Source organism: Aotus nancymaae, unplaced genomic scaffold (genome assembly GCF_030222135.1).
Source record: "Aotus nancymaae isolate 86718 unplaced genomic scaffold, 86718_ANA_hifiasm-v0.15.2.pri h1tg000032l_0, whole genome shotgun sequence".
NCBI lineage: Eukaryota > Metazoa > Chordata > Mammalia > Primates > Aotidae > Aotus > Aotus nancymaae.
Genome location: NW_026988445.1, coordinates 24,393,327 through 24,410,640, shown reverse-complemented (window position 1 = coordinate 24,410,640; position 17,314 = coordinate 24,393,327). Strand labels below are relative to the sequence as shown.

Sequence of the window (17,314 nt, the reverse complement as noted above, 5' to 3'; positions counted from 1 at the left end):
AACTGTTTTTATAGGCAAATTCTTTACAAGTTACTTTATTGCACTCTATTATATATAAGAAAATGAAATGGCTGGGCAAGGTGGCTCATACCTGTAATCCCAATACTTTGGAGGCTGAAGCAGGAGAACTGAGTGAACCTGGTAGGTGGAGGTTGCAATGAGCCAAGATTGCACCATTGTACTCCAGCCTGGGTGACAATGGGAGACTCCATCTCAAAAAAAAAAAAAAAAAAAAAAAAAGGTTGCTAGCGCAGTGCTGGGAAGGTAAATTGTATTGGTATCACTGGTTATGGAACTAACTTTAACAAGGTCGGCAATTTATCTTGGAAAAATTTCAGAAGCAAAAACCTGAGATGGAGTTTCAAACTTAGGCTATAAAGCAAAATCTGCAGCACTGTATATTAGTCTAAGAGTCATTAGGTTGAACACCTGATAATAGATCCTGAAATAAATCCCTCATTCCCACACCAATGCCCCTATGTATAATGCATGTGAAGATGGTATCATTTATTTTAAGGACGTATTAAAGATGAAGGTATATAATGATGTATAAAGTTTTAAATAATTTATGTTGTTATTATTATATTATTATTATTTGGTTGTTGGTTGTGGTTTTAACTATACCTTGTTTGTTAGCTAATAAACTATTTGTTCTCAAAGAGGTTTTTTTAAGTAGAGATGGCAGGGAGGATTCTGGATCAAATCCTGGTTCTATTGGTCCAGCTCACAGGCTTTGGGGCAGCTTATTTCCTTTCTATTCTGCCAGATCATTAAATGATATATCTGCCTGCAATCATGAATAGTCATAGAAGTCCCTCATGGGACTTCTGTGAAGATTAAAGCTGTTAATATTTATGAAGCATTTCAGTTACATGTGCACATAGGGAAAGTGCAGTAGTCTATCTAGCTGCTATTATCAGAGGAGAATAAAATAACATTAGGGTGGATTTAGTTCTCCTTGCCCTTCAGACTTAAATGTCTGAAGCAGACTTAAAAAGGCTGGGGATAGGACTTGAAGTTGGGGATCAAGTTGTTCTTAACTTATTTTCCATAGCGTCTGCAGAAGGATTCCTTACTGATGAAGAGAGTGGCCAGAAAACATCATGGCACATTCACGTATCCCCAAGGAAACCCTCCTGTATGGTCTCAGCTGCTAAATTACTTTAGCATAGCTCCTTTTCCGATGTGTTTGTGTTAGTGTAAATTATATAATAATGTAAATTTATCAGCATTTTTCAGAGCGGGGAAGATTTTTCTCCAGGCACATTGTCAAGGACAAAAGGGAAGAACTAATTGAACCGAAATCAACCCTCAAGAGGCAACGATCAAATAACCTACTACAGATGGTCAGCAAGAGAAACGGGGCAGCAACTTATACCTCTGGCCAAAAATTACTGCTTCATTTATTGTTTGTTGTTTTTATTCACCATTTTTATTTGATTCAAAATTAACGAATCCATGTTTGGGAAAGAAAAGTTTGACAGTGGCCTGTTTTGAGAAAAACATTCAAAATGACTTCATAATTTAAAATTTGGCTTATCATTTTAAAATAAATAACAAAAGCAGGAAAAAATTGCCTCTCATTTAAAACTTGTCAGCTACGTGAAACATCTGCAGTTGCAGCAGATAGACTGTAGCAGAGGCAAGTGCTGAACATGATGATCTGGCAGTACAGGAAATGGACACAAGCAATGTGCTCTGAATACCCTATTTATGCATCAAGCAAATCAGCACCATCTATAACGCGGGGACAGAAACGATTTGACTTTTGCTTTGAAAGAAGACACATGCCGGACTACTAGGGTAATACTTCAGTCACACTGATCTCTACTAGGCTGACAGTAAAGATGTTAACCTCAGGTTACATTGATTTTATAATAAAGTTTTCTGTTTCTGACTCTGAGCAGAATATTCAGTCTATTTTCCACCCACCAAAATCGGCAAATCAAAAGTATTATAATTCTTTTCCTGTTCTAACATAACCACCCATTTGGAGCAAATGCAAATACCCTCTATTTCAAATGAATATATGCTATGGAATAGGAAGAATTTTGAAAAATTTAAATAATGGGAAATTTCCAACATACACAAATGTAGAGATATATTATAACGAATTCCATCACCCAGTTTCAATAATCGTCAACATAAGGCAATCTTATTTCATCTAAGTTCCCACCTACTTCTCTCCATCTTGGGTTGTTTTGAAGCGAATCCCAGATATCTCATCATTTTGTCTGCATACTCATCAGTATATGTTGCTAAAAGACACTTTAAAGAATGTATAATCACTATACCAGTATCCCAACTTAAAAAATAACAAAAATTCTCATTGCACACTTATAACATTTCTCTGATTATATAATAAATGTTATCATCAGTTATTCACGGAATTCTTCAGAAAGAATAACATTTCCTTCTTCAATTACTTGGTACAGCCTGAGGTACAGTTTGCAAAGAAAAACCAGGAAAAAATGCTTGATTCTTTTAACAGTTTTCAGAATGTTGGGTTGTGCTCTGCCCCTTGCATTCTCTAAAAGTTACCAATTTTCTTGTATTATTATTATAAATCCATGGAATTTTAACACACTTAATGCGTTCCAATTAACTGTGAATATTCTTTTTGATTTTCAAAATGTGTCACTGGTCACTAGCGAAAGTCCTTTCAAGTTGGCTCTGAGTCCTTTCGACATGACCTCAGCAGTCTCTGGTTTCTTAGGTGTCTGGTGCAACAAGATACTCTATACTCATCCTGAGCATTTCCTGCCCCAGACCTGGAGTCTGTCATCTTGCCAGAAGAACTATTTCCCTTAAGTGGTAAATTACTGTTAAAAATCTACATGTGAATGCTTGATGTAAGTGCTCATTGCTATTAGGTTGGTTGTCTGTGATGAATGAAAGCTTTGCTTTATGTAACTAGAGATGGAGGGAATAGTCACATCATGGTCAAAAATAACTGACCATTGACTAGCACCTTCCACATGTGTAAAAGTGTGGAAAATCTTCAGAGTACAATAATTTCCGTCCTTTGAAAAAATTCTTAAGTAAAAATAAAATTTGAATTCACAACATATAGAATCAAGTTTAATATGTTACATTAAGAAGCATAAGAAATGATATATTTTATGTTAAATTAAATAAGGTACATAAAAGTTCAAGCAACATCTGATTGAGAACAGATGTTTAATAGGTGGTTACTTCCTTTTCTTTTTCTTTTCCCCACATAAGAAAAATGTAGTGAATACATAAACCAATAGTTGAGCTTACTTTAATTCAAAATAAATTCCCTATTTAACTTTCATCCTTTAATTTTATCTCGAAATATTTTTTCTCTCTAATGAATATGAATGTTCTTACAGAAGATGCTTTGTAATAAAAGTAAAACACCTTTATCACAAATATATGCATCTCCAGAGCCTGATAGCAAAATAAACACTTATTAATAGTCTCTAGTTCATGACTATTTAACTTGATAATGACTAAATAAGTATAGTAATACAATATTTTTCAGACACTTACTAGATGTCAGATATATATCTACAGATAGCTACTTGCTCACTATTAATGGGAATTTTTGCTCAATTATCTCCTTTTGTTCATAAGTGTTTGAGACAGTGCGGGAACCTCTGGTATCTTCATTTTGAATTTTCTCTGCATCCTTCCTGCCCTTGTAGCCTCTTCCAACTACGCATACTTTGGGGAGCTGTCCAGATGCTGGAGCCACACCCAGTCTCCACTTTGGCTCATGACTGGTTGAGGTATTGGGTGGATCCGTTTGGGATTAGAGGCCCTATGGAGGTTAATAACTCCAACAGGTGGAGAGCTCAGGGAACATTTAGTCAACCTGATTAAATGACCAAGAAACAGAAGACAAAAGGACAATGTGCTGTGACATCTGTATTGAATAAAATGGCATTTAGGGAATGGAGACATCTGGAGAGAAAATAACACTTCTAAGAATGTAAGTAATGTCAAAATACGAGATCCATTTTTGGACAAAGTTAATTCAATTAAACAAATAAAATGAGATATTAGGTATGCTTATCTAAACGTTTTATATTTTAAACACTTCATCTGAATCATTGAACTTCATCAGTACATGGATAGGAGGCAGACCAAGTGCAAATCTGTGGAGTAAATCCCTCAGGCTGTGTCCCATAGGTATGTGGCTGGGCATTTTTAGACTCAGAGATTTTTCTGAGTTAGAACTAAAATGGAAAGGTTGCTAAATAATTGTGTTTGGACCTAATTATTTACATTTACTCTCTGTAATTTGGAACCAAAATCCCCATAACGTAGCTTAATATGAATTTTAAAATGTAAAATGCAAGCACATGTGGCTAATTGCTGGTTAACTTTTCAGCTTTGGACTATCATTTCTCTGCCAAACCATCAAGGCCACAGTAAAGATTTTTCCTGTTTTTGAGGAAATAATCTTAATGGCTATATATAGATCATAAATGGTTAGCAAAAGATGCAGTTAAATCTAAACCAAAATTAAAATGTTTTAAATTATCTAACTGCTGCCAGATATTCCAAATGGTAAGATTTGTACTAGAAAGTGTTCACAGTTTCCATATACATTCACACTCACTCCACTCTCTCTCCCTCCCCCACTGCTCTCTCTCCCCATCTCTCTCTCTCTTCCTTTCTCTTGTTCTTGCCCACATGAAAAAAAAATGCATATAGATTATCACAATACCAGTGGCATATAAGAATAGTGACAGAACTGATCACTGACTTATTCAGTTATGAACAGATCATCAGTTAGAATCTTCCTTAATCTCCACTTTAAATAAGACTACATGTATTATAGCAGCCAATATCACTTGCAATGTAATTCCTCTTCATCCATTCATCTCTTTGATGTAGATATCCTCAGGCTGACTATGTTCTCATCCTACACCCACTGTCTGAGTGCTCTCAGTCAGACTCATGGATTCAGCTGACATCCATAGAGTGATGACTCCTGAATCTCTATTTTTAGCCTTTGCATTTTTCTTACCTAACAGAAGTGCACATTCAACTGTCTACTGGCTATCTGCACGTGATGGTCCACAGCCTTTAAAGCTCCAAAATGTTATAGTAAATTTATCAACACCCTCCTTCCCCAGTGTTTTTCCTCCTTTTTATTCTCTCATTCAAAGAATGGCACCACTATTTTCCAACCACCTAAGTAAAAAACTTAAAGTTGTATTTTGTTCTCATTCTCTTTCATCCTTTGCGTTCATTCGGCTAACAAGTCCTATAAATTCAACCTCCTTAACACTGCTGAAATCCACTTCTTCATTTTCCTCCCTGATGTTACTGTCTTACAGTAGCATTTACCAATGTTCTCTCAGACCATTGCAATAGAGTCCTAAATTATCTCTCTCTCTGCCTTCTGTCCCAATGTCCACACGAACCTCTCTGCTTCTGCTAGAGTTATCTTTCTAAAATAGTTCCCTTTCTAAATTTCTAAAATAGAAGTCTTTCCATTGCACCCCACTGTCAGGACCCTGTACAAACTGTGCTGTTCTTCATCTCCACTCCAGACTCAGCGCCCATGGTTCACACATGCAACCTAAACCTGCAGTTCCAGAACATGGCTTGTTCTCTTATCATCAGTTTCTCTGAACAGACTGTTCCCACTCTCTCCTTATCAGCCTAACATGTACTTGAACTTCCAGATTCTGATAAACTTTAAGGCTCTGGTAGAATAATATTTCCCTTAAGAAGCCTTCCTTCTCCCACTTTTGTGAGCAGAAATGCTGCCTCTGTATTCCCATAGCTTGCTTACAGACCTCCACGACAACATCACATGAAAGGTAGGAGCTGCATGCGTGTTCTACCTCCTCTATGAAACTGTAGGGTGGAGTCTGTGTCTTTGATGCTGCATTTTCCATATCTGAAACACCAGTTCTCAAAATTTTTGCTCTCAAGTTCTCTTTATTCTGTTAAAATTATTAAGCATACTGAAGGACTTTTGTTTATGGGGATATATATCTGTACCATATTAAAAGTTAAAATTGAGAATAAAAAAAATTTTTAAATAAATCAATTACATAGTTTTAAAAATTACACATTTTTGTTATAAAGTGGCTATATTTTCTAACTCAAACATTTATTGTAGGAGTGGTATTGCCTTATATCTTTGTAAATCATATTAACGTCTGGCTTAAAAGACAGCTAGCTAGATTCCTGTGTCTTTGTTTCCAAGTTCAATCTGTTACACGATACGTTGTTTTGGTTGATACAAATGAAGAAAATCCAACTTCACACAGATACATAGTTAGAAAGAGAGGAGTATTTTAGTAGTCTTTTTAGATAATTGTGGATATTTTACTTTGTAAATATACCCAAACTCGAAAGTAGTAGTTTCTTAAAAATGAGATGCAAAGTGGAAACTTAAATGATTTCTATGAAGTTTTCACACTATGTTATATTAAGACCTGTTGTATTTTCAATGAATCTTTTAATCATGCATGATTTATAAGATGCATTTTTAAGATATGTGTTCACTGAGTTATGCAGATCATCCAAATTTTGTCACTTTAATGATATCTAATATAAAAAGCCACATGAATTAATATCACCATCAATCTCACCAGAAAACTATGTAACTATTATGAAGCTGTCAAGCTGACTGTGGTGGACACAATTTTTCCGAAATTTAAATTTTGCTTGAAAGCTCAAATTTTTATCATTGAAAACAAGTAATGTCAACTGTGTTCCGTGTAGTGACAGCTCACTTGATTAATTTTTGAGAAAATGTCTGCAAAACAGCCAAGTCTGAATAACCAGAGTTCATCTGTTAGTCCTTTCGAGCACAAATGATGTTCCCTGAAGTAAGTAGGTAGTACAGCTTCAATCTGAAACAAGGCCACTGTGATTCTTTTTCCTTCATAACAACCATCATGCTTCAGTACGAAACAGACATTTATGTGTACTTACACTGTGTACACAGAATATTACAAGGATGTTCACTCAAGGATGAAGATTTAACAAAATTATTATTATTTTTTTTTACTGATTTATCACCAACATTTTAATGTAAAACCCGTGTGAGCAAAAGGTAGTGAATAATATAATGGCTAATACAGTTTTGTGTCCCTGCCTTGATTTGTACTAAGGGACCAGCAGTTTTACTTACTATTGCTTTTACTCCAGCAGTGTAAATGTCAACACAGTGAGTTCTTATGAGTCTTACTGTTACAATAAAGTTCATATCATTCTCAGTGTTCTAACCTCATAAACTCCCTGAAGGCGTCTGAAAAACACATAGCTTCAGCACACTACACTTAGAGAACTGCCGGTCAAGGCAATGCCTAAAGCACTGTGGGCACTCAAGACATTTTGAATGAAGGTTTGAATGAATGAATCCACGTTGGTTTCACCTATAGTAATAATAAAAGTGCTTCTGATGATTCAGAGGACATATATGTGAGTGTATGTGTGTGTGTGCATGCAATGGAAACTCTGACAAAAAGGTTTAGTAGATCCTTAGGTCAAAGTTAGAATGAAAAACAGAGACCTTGTGCCAAAAATTCCATTCTGGTTTAAGGATATATTAACGTTACTCCATTAACTCTGCCATCTTCAGCTACATGAGAAGATCATAACATTTTTGCTCATTTTATAGACTCGTCAATTAATGTTATTGTGAACATTCTGAAGGGCAATTTATCAATATAATACTTAACTGAACTACCATTGCGAGCTTATAAAATATAGGGCAAACAAAGATTCAAAGATCTGAAAGACTCACTTGACCGAATTAAGTAGGGATCTTGCTGGACAGACATGGTGTCTTCTAGATGATTCCTCTCCTAATCATTGTATCTACATTACTTCCTTTATCAGAGAGTTGGTTACAGAATAGGCATGTTTTAATGTTATACAAAGCAGGAATTTTGGCAGAACTCCTAAGATCTCACTCCGTTTTATCCCAATCTCATTCAAATGGGATATAACTTTGAAAACTAAATTCATCTTCTGTCAGTGGGGTGTCGTGAAGGACGTGTTTGTTAAGTGAGAAGCATGGTATTTGCTCCACTTCCAGAAAACCCTTAACAACAGTGGGCAATGATGTAGTTAACTTTACAATCCTACCAACATTGTGTAAAAAGAGGTAGATTATGTAAATGAACTTGATTGGGGTATCCAATCTTTAAGAAAAGCTTTCACTTTCTATTTATTTTCTTGTACTCTTACAGCACAAGTGTAATCTTGGAAAAATTCAATAAGGAAACTTCAAGGGCAGCGAGAATTTCAGAAACAAGTAGTGAGTAAGGACAGTTTGGTGTCATGTGCTTAAGGTGCCCTTGGCCCAGGATTGTCAAATTGTGCAGGTACAAACTAAACAGATGTGGGGTGACCAACCATTCACTCCAGGGAACACGTGTGGGAAGGTGTCTGTCAGTGGAGCAGTCTTGCAAATACACAACACGCGAGACTCGCCATTGGCCTTAATGAAGCATGCATCATTCAGTGTTAAAACAAATGGTGAGGTCTTTTTTTTTCTCTCTCTTTCCCTTCTGTAATGCTTCTCTCATGTTCTTTTAAAAAAAGTCATTTTGACCCTTGCTGATCTGTGGAGGCAGAATGCCAAATTAAATTACTTTCATTATAAAAGCATATACAGCCAAATACTTTTTATAGCAACGCGATTTCAAACCCATAATAAGCATCAAGGAAAAGTAGCACAAAAGCTTTTTAAAACTATATAGAGACTTTTAAACAATTGGTACTACCAAAAAAGGTCAGAGAGAGTGCCTCACTGTGGAAGGTTCAATTGGCCAAGATATTATGAAACTGACATTTTAAAATGAGAAAACATTTTAATATTCACTCTTTTGGGGTCAGGTGCAGGCTACTCAGAATAACAATTCTGTCCAAATAGAAAATGAAAACCTTCCAGGAAGAATTACCTTCAAAGCAGGCCATAGCTCTCCATTTAAGGATTGCATTGAAACACAACAGTAACTTACATTTACTGGGTATGGACTATGTGCCAAGTACATCGTCAGTGCTTTATTTGGATTTTTTAAAAATTTGATAATCACAATAGCTCTATGGGATAGGTACTATCATTATTCCTATCATACACCTGAGAAAATTGTGGCCTAGAGCTTAAATAATTTTTGTAAAGTTTTTGAGACAGTGAAAGGAGGACCCAGTGACCGAACTAAAAGTTACTAAGTCTAGAATCTAGTTCTATTGTAATGGTAGCTTTCCAGAACATCTGTGATTTTCAATAGCATAAGTATTAATTTAGACAATGCATATTTAATAAGCACTACTATCCATCAGGTATTGCTAGATGCTGGGATTGTAATAATGAAATTGTTCTTATTTATTCACAAACACACAGTCTTATATTTTACATTCAGCAGAAAACAGAATTACCGCCCATTGATTTCAGTCAAGTATTTTATACACTAGACATCACCGGGCATCTTCTAGAGAATCAGGCAAGTAATTGTTGGAACCATTGAAGCCAGTTCTGAGCCCCACAAAACCTGGTACGACCACCTGATAACTATTTAGGTATAGGAACTACTTTAATATGTTATGCTTAAATCAGCCATGAGGCAAATGAAAATCAGGTTTTCTTCAAAGGTAAATCAGGAATAGTCACAATGTAAGAAAATTTTGGGGAAAAAAACTAAATGATCAAGAAACGGAATCTAGTTTTGTAATAGGAGGCACATTAACTTCATAAAATATTATCCATCCACTATTATTTTATTCAAAAGTTCAGTATCAATAGGAATATTATTTTAATGCATAGGTAAAACCTACACTGACTCACAATGCACCAAAATTACATGTTAATATAACAGTATCTAGCGACAAAAGAATTAGAATTGCACATGATCCAGAATGTGCTAGAACAGGAGTCAATACATTTTTCAGAAAAGGGCCTTAATGGTTCTAAAGGCCTTGTTGGAACTACTCATCTTTGCTGTTGTGGTGCACACGCAGTCAGAGACAACACGCACATAAACATGCATGGCTGTGTCTCAGTACAACTTCATTCACTGAAACAGGGCGTAGGCCAGATTTTCCCCGAGAGTTGTGATTTTCTGATCTCTGTGCTATAATATACAAGTATGCGGGAGTCTAAAGACATTTAGACTGGCATTTTTCGTAATATTTTATAATATTGTTTAATAAATTTTCAGAAAAGTCTGTACATCTCCATAATCAAGTTATACATTTGCTTACTTGAATTCAAGCCATTAGTCATTATTTTTACCAAATCTAAATTAATTTTACCCAAAGCTACCAAAGAAGGTGGCTTTACCTTCTTGAAATAGTTTGCAAATTCCAGACCAGAAGTCAGGGCAAAGAGTATTTTTAAAATATTTAACCAGAGAGCAAGGCTTTCATTACTGTTGGTTAAACAATCCAAAATCCATTACCCGGCCACCAATCAATCAACAAGCATTTACAGATTGATGACGAAGCATTTTGTCCTGTTCTAAGCACACTTGTTAGACAGTCTCCCTATTGTCTGGTAGCTTAAAATCTAAAGAATGAGGCAATAATATTATCTTTATTTATGCAGTGAGACATTTTGGCATAGAAACGACAGGCATGTCCAGTAACTAGAAACGAAAAATATATCATGGTGCATAGGGTAGAATTACTCTAGTAGACAAAAATACCTTTTTATCCATTTCCAGTAGAAGTATGTTCAATGTAGAAGTATGTCCAATTTTAGTTTGTCTATATAGGCTTTTTACCTGATCCATTTACTCATTGATAATATGATATTTTTGAAAAAAAAAAAAAAAAAAAGATCATTCATTCACCAATTACAGGTATTTATGGACATGATCATTTGGTTAAGTATGCTAGCATTATACTGCCAAAACAAGGAGAATTACACTGCCATTATCCTACAGACAATAATAAAGCTTACTAAATACTTTTCTACGTCTAAAATAGGTGGTTGGAGGAAATTATATGGGAGAAGGAAGTAACAGCCAGATCAAAGATGACACCATTCTGAAGTGCTTAGTCTGTACTGCCAAGTAGTAGGAAGAGCAACATGGTTGAGAGTGTAGACAGAAACAGCAGGGGGAAATATCAGCAAGATTAAATATAAAAATAAGTAACTGGACTGGGCAAGGTGGCTCATGCCTGTAATTTCAGCACCTAGTGAGCTGAGGCAGGAGGACCACTTGAACTGAGTAGTTCAAGACCATATTTAGATAGCAAAACCATCAGGCCTTGGTATTTGATTAGATGTGGGGCCAGAGAATGAAGAGCTGGCAAATAGAATTTCTAGCTCCAATAATTTGTAAAACATTAGAATATGACACACAGTGTCATCAATGGATCAGAGGGAAGAAGATGAAGGAGCTCTCTTTCAGGTATATTTGGAATATCTTTGTGAAAATAAACGCCCAACTAGGGAATCCTTATCCTAAACATTATCTTATTCTCACATGAGCATTTATTGAGTGTGCTGTATGTATCAGACACTGTGCTAAGCACTTCACCTGTATAATCCCACTGAATCCTCCCAACAACCCTACTGATTTACAAGTAAGGGAAATAGAGTGAGGTTAAGTAAACTTCCAACACATGAACAATTAAATGGCAAAGCCTGGATTTATTAACTCATAATTCTAAAACTGACTCTTAGCCACTACCATATATGGTGAGAAAAAGAAAACAGCTTAATCTGAAGAATACTACAAAAAAAATTATCGCTTTGCCACTATCAGCCCCACTGGTGTACTGTTTTTGGCGTTGCCATCAGTCTGCTCAACAAATGACCTAATACAGAGAATTAGACTTAGCTCATTTCATTAAGAGCTCAAGAGGCAATTCTGTAAAATTGGGATGCTTATGAGGACCAGGATGTGTCCATGCTCTCCTAAGTCAACATTCTCACCAAGTTGACATTGGTCCAACATCTACAAGATGACCAAAAAAGGCAAGACTTCTGACTTTGGGCCAATATTGATTTGGACGGAGACAAAAAAGGGCAGCTTTCTGGGTTTTCAAGCATATTTGAGAATACCAGAGGCTGTATGGCTTGGCTTCAGTGAATATCAGCTCACGGCTAACATACACCCATTTATAAAATGGAATTTGTTTCCCTACTTCTTGTGGTGAAAGCCCCCGATATTTTGACAGGCTTCTCAACCTGGCACTCAGATGAACTGCTGCCACCATGATGCAAACTTCTATACTCTGAGGCCTCACCTTTAAGTTTTATAACCTAAAGAGGCGAAATGGCAAGAAGAGGAGGGCCTTAACACATTATTAGCTCTGAGTGAGAACATGCGGTGTTTGGTTTTCTGTTCTTGTGTTATTTTGCTGAGAATGATGGTTTCCAGTTTCCAGCTTCATCCATGTCCCTGTAAAGGACATAAACTCATCCCTTTTGATGGCTGTTTAGTATTCCATGGTGTATATGTGCCACATTTTCTTTAACCAGTCTATCATTGATAGGAATTTGGGTTGGTTCCAAGTCTTTGCTATTGTGAACAGTGCCACAATAAACATATATGTGCCTGTGTCTTTATAGTAGAATGATTTGTTATCCTTTGGGTATATACCCAGTAATGGGATTGCTGGGTCAAATGGTATTCCTGGTTCTAGATCCTTGAGGAATTGCCACACTGTCTTCTACAATGGTTGAACTAATGGACAAAGGAAGGGGAACATCACACACTGGGACCTGTTTCCTAATGTTAGGGGAGGGATAACATTAGGAAAAATACCTAATGTAGATGACAGGTTGATGGGTGCAGCAAATCACCATGGCACGTGTATACCTATATAACAAACTTGTATGTTATACACATGTATCTCAGAACTTAAAGTATAATGATAATTTTTTTTTAAAAAAAGCATATTAGCCCTGGGCCAGTCATGTTGACCTACAGTAACTCCTACTCTAATTCTATACACATCTCATACAATTTGCCCCAAATGATGTAAATTATACTTAATCAGCTTGCATCCTGCAAATGATCAGTGTGGTGAGATGGAGCATATGAAGTACTAAGCAGTGTCTGACATACAGGAATTGTTTGATATATGGCAGCAATTATTATAAATATTTGTGGTAGCATATTTTAGTAATAGCCATAAGGGAGCTTAATGAACATTTATCTAAGTGTTGAATTTGCCAACCCTTATTGACCCATTATTTATTTTGAAAGATGAAGTTGAAACATTAGTCCAAAATAAGGCAAAATATAGTTCAGTTCGTATGATCTCTATTAATAGACATTATTGACCTTTCAAAGAAAAATATTGATAAAACATTAACATTTAAAAATTATAATTATAGATTAAAATGTTTTTTGTTATTTTATCCTTAGAATATCTACAGAAATTACTTAGACACTGTTTTATCCTTATTGCACAGAACTGTTTCATGTATTTAGCATTTCTGGCAAGTAATTGAGTGCTAGTGGCTGATGCATAGCTAAATAAATGGACGTAGTTAGCTCTTCTCCATGAAAACAAGTTTAGATATCATTGGCCTTCCAACTCAACGGCATTCCTCACCTTACAGAGGTGAAATAAGACATAGAAAGCAGAGAATACTGAGAAAATGCAAAAGTCTCTATTGGCTCCAAGTGCTAATCTAGGTAGTATATATGCATCAACATGGAATTTTTGTACTTTAAGGAAAACAGATTAGTACAGTGATGACATAATCAATCAATTCTAGCTTGATCCTTGTTTCTCTTTTAATTTTTTATATTCTCTAGTTGATACATGTTCATATCTACCCTGGAATGTGCTAACAATGAAAAAACAAAGTTAAAAGAAATATGAAATTCAATAAAGTACAATCATGTTTATGAATGTTCTTACAATAAATGCTTAGTTTGTCCAGGCCAGAAAGAATTCAGCTTCTGAATTCAATGCCACTCTCGAATATGTTAACTTAGTTCTAAATGAAATGCGTTATTTTTACAAAGTTCTACTTCATATTTAACATGGTGAAGATTGTTCATTCCAATACATTTGCACTGCAGAGAATGCATTTGTGTTGCTCAGGGTGCTTAATGGTAACAACGCAATAAAGAAACACCAAGACTAAGAGAGATCAAATAAAAACCAAAGTCACAAATCCACAGGCAATGACATTAAGACTAGAATTTAAGTCTTAAGATTTTGTTATTTGTGTCCTTTTATGGTTAAACTGCAAGAGGAAGTCTTTTTGAGCTAGCAAAAATAATATTTGTGGGGAGGAGATAGCAATAATATCCATTCATGCAACTAACTAGGTATATGTGAGTGGGTAGGCACATGAGGCCAACGGGCACTGAGAAACATGTCTGTCAGGTTCTTTCTGTTTTGTTAGCTATTGAGTCAACCTGACTGAAACAAAGACATATTTCACAAGAGTGAAAATTGGTTTCAGTCAATCCTTTTAGCATTTTCCAGGTGACTACATTTTTATAAATCGCCGGACAAAATCAAGCAGTTACATCGCTTCACAGACTTTGGCTAGAACATTAAAGGAACTGAATGATTTATGGAGGAGAAGATCAAATAGGTTGCGTTGTATCTAAATGCTTGTCCCGTGAACCAAAAGCTGAATGTGAATTGGCAAATTAATGATTTTTCATTTTCTTCTGGGATTTCACGGTCTGGAATGCCTTTCGTTGAAGGGACACATTTCACCCCTTTTCAAGGTGCATCTTAAAAAAATACCTCACTGTCCTGCAAATCTCCCAAGTCAGTTCTCATTTCCCTCTCTCACCTGCTGCAACATTTATTTTTTCATACCACACCATTACATGGTTTTATTTTGTTGGTATTTTTCTCCAATTGTTTCATGAGTGCCTGTGATACACATGAGTGCATATAATCCCCAACCAGATTGTATAGTAAGGACTTCTTTTGTTCTTCTCATACTGTAGGAAGATAATACCTATTGGCTATTGCATGGTGAATTTTCAGTGTAAGAATTAGTTCAATACATGTTCTTCAGTTGTACTGACAATATGTAAAGAATATTTTTTAGTCCTTTTCCATCTTTTAGGAAGGCAGCTTTTCTGTACTTCATTGAAATACAAACTACTTTGATTTACTTTCAGCTCTAAACTTTGTTCTCCCTGTTAATCAAATGCATTTCTATCATGCATGAGATACACACTCTTTATTAAAATTTAGAACCCTCCAAAACATTAATGGTTGCTCAATAGAAATGCCATACCTAAGGTTTAATATCATGCCTATCATTTACATGTTTTTCATTCTTCTTGCTCCTGAAGTACCGGAATTCCCATTTAAGTACTTCTGTCTGAGCTTGGGTAAAAGGTGACTCCAAGTGTAAGGTGAGCTGGAGAAGAATATTTTTCACCTTTTTCCCTGATCTCATCTTTTTTTATTCAGCATTCCCTCTAAAGAGAATTTTACTCACAGATTTAGAGAGGGACTCTGTACTCTTTTATTGTATCACTTTTGGAAACTAAAACCCACTGGGTTTTTTGAGAATTAGGAATCATTATACTGTGTAGAGTTTGGGCTTTTGACACATTTCCAGTCTTTCAATTGAGCACTCCTTTTATCGGATCACTGGAATAAAATCATGATTATTCAAAATGTCACAATATACAATTCTCATATTATAACAACTTATGAAGATCTTTTCTTAAATATAAGTTCTCAAATCAATTTCAGTTGAGCACAAATTAAGCAAAAATAAATTTAAAAACACATCTTGTCTCTTAACAAAATATTTCCTTGCCAGAGTTGTTCAAACTTATGCAGAAAAAGCATATTTAAATAAAGACAAAGGGCTATCACTTGCTCTTATTTTCATTATATTCAGGAGATGACCACTTTAAGTACAAAGACTTAACAATACTCATGATTTCCAACATGAATTACAGTACTTAAGACTTTGTCTTCTCATTACATCATGCTTATTCTTGCATTTTATATAAAAACTCTGGGGAATAACTTAACAGGAAATCTAAAATAAGGGAAAAAAACACTGGAATTCCTGAAATTGCTATAGATAAAACCCTTTAAGGCTTAGGATTAAGTGTTTGAAAATATCAGGAGCATTTAAAATATGTTCATGCTTAGCTTTCTGTTCACTTGCTAACTACCTGCAGCATGAAAAGTCTGGGGTTGAATGGCACGAGAGCATTACTGTTTCATTTTTATAATCCAAGCTTAATTTTTAATACATCTTTTAATTTTATTTTAATTTAGGTTTTTTGGGGGGTTTGGAGGGAGGGCACTACTTGGTTTCTGAATAAAGAACAAAAATCCTTAACTGCCAATGACTATGTGAACATGATGTGAACAATATAAGCAAAGAAACTAGGGCAAAGTTTTTGTTTTAGAAAACCACATGCTCACATTCTATATATTCTGAATTATCCTCATAGAAAACACAACATACAATATCTCAAAATGTTACTGCAACACTGCTCATTAGTTTGCAGGTTGGAAATACGACATGTTAAATCCTTTCCTCTCAACTGTAGTAAGTAAAGACACCGGTATAACACAGTTTGTAAGTCTTAGCTCTGCTTTCCAAACTTACGGCTATCATAGGTCTTCTGCATAAGTATTTTTAGTGCCCAGTTCCTAGTTCAGTGCTTAAAAATCCTGCCGATCCCTGGGTTGGAACAAAGCTTTCGGAAGCAATTAACTGCTTTTGCCATCCCAGGTGCCAAACGCACACACAATGTCCTTTTATTTGTGGAAATACACACAGATCTATTCTGCATGTGCTCAGAGCTCAACACAAATATCACCCCTTTCCCACAGGCAGCAGGAAGGATGTGGTTTGAAGGACACAGTTGCTTCATCTGAATGTTCAGTTGTTCAAAAGGTCTCTTGTTGCTACGCCGAGTCACGGCTCTACTACTTAGGTTTAAGAAGATATAACCAGGCCATGCCCGAAATCCCACTTTTATCTACTTAAAACAGGCATTCAAGTAGATCATGCAATTCTTCTTTGCCCCTTACCTTCAGTGGACCCATGCTGAAAGTGTGTTCATAATCAAAAGACATTCCCGTGAGCTGATGACCCAGTAATTCCTTACGTATACAGGTCAGCTGCGACAATACAGTACTAAAATCGCCAGATGAAATGGTCAGAATTACCCGGTGGCTTGATAAAATCAGCTTACTTTGAGTCTAATCCAAGGATAAATATACAGAAAGCTCCAAGCAGTGGAAACTGTAAACACTGTAGAACTGCCCCCTGAAACTGTAATACTGCCAGGAAAACAAATATTTGCTGAATTATAGGGTGCTATCTTGGTTTTACCTGAATGCAAATGAGGACTAAATAACTATAAGCTACTGTTTAAAGTGGAAAAGTGTA

The 17,314-nt window shown here is 35.7% G+C and overlaps 1 protein-coding gene across 12 annotated transcripts in view; it reads right to left on the bottom strand.

Moving 5' to 3' along the window:
• The window catches only part of CHRM3 (cholinergic receptor muscarinic 3), a 490,492-nt gene that overhangs the window by 171,913 nt on the left and 301,265 nt on the right, over positions 1-17,314 (bottom strand). Inside the window, exon 1 of one of the 12 annotated variants that reach the window (XM_012443751.3) lies at positions 16,954-17,052. The exons of the other annotated variants lie outside the window; for them this stretch is intronic. The gene's annotated coding sequence lies outside the window, so the exon portion shown is untranslated. Of the gene's footprint in view, positions 1-16,953; positions 17,053-17,314 lie in introns of those variants that run through there. 12 annotated transcript variants of the gene reach the window in all.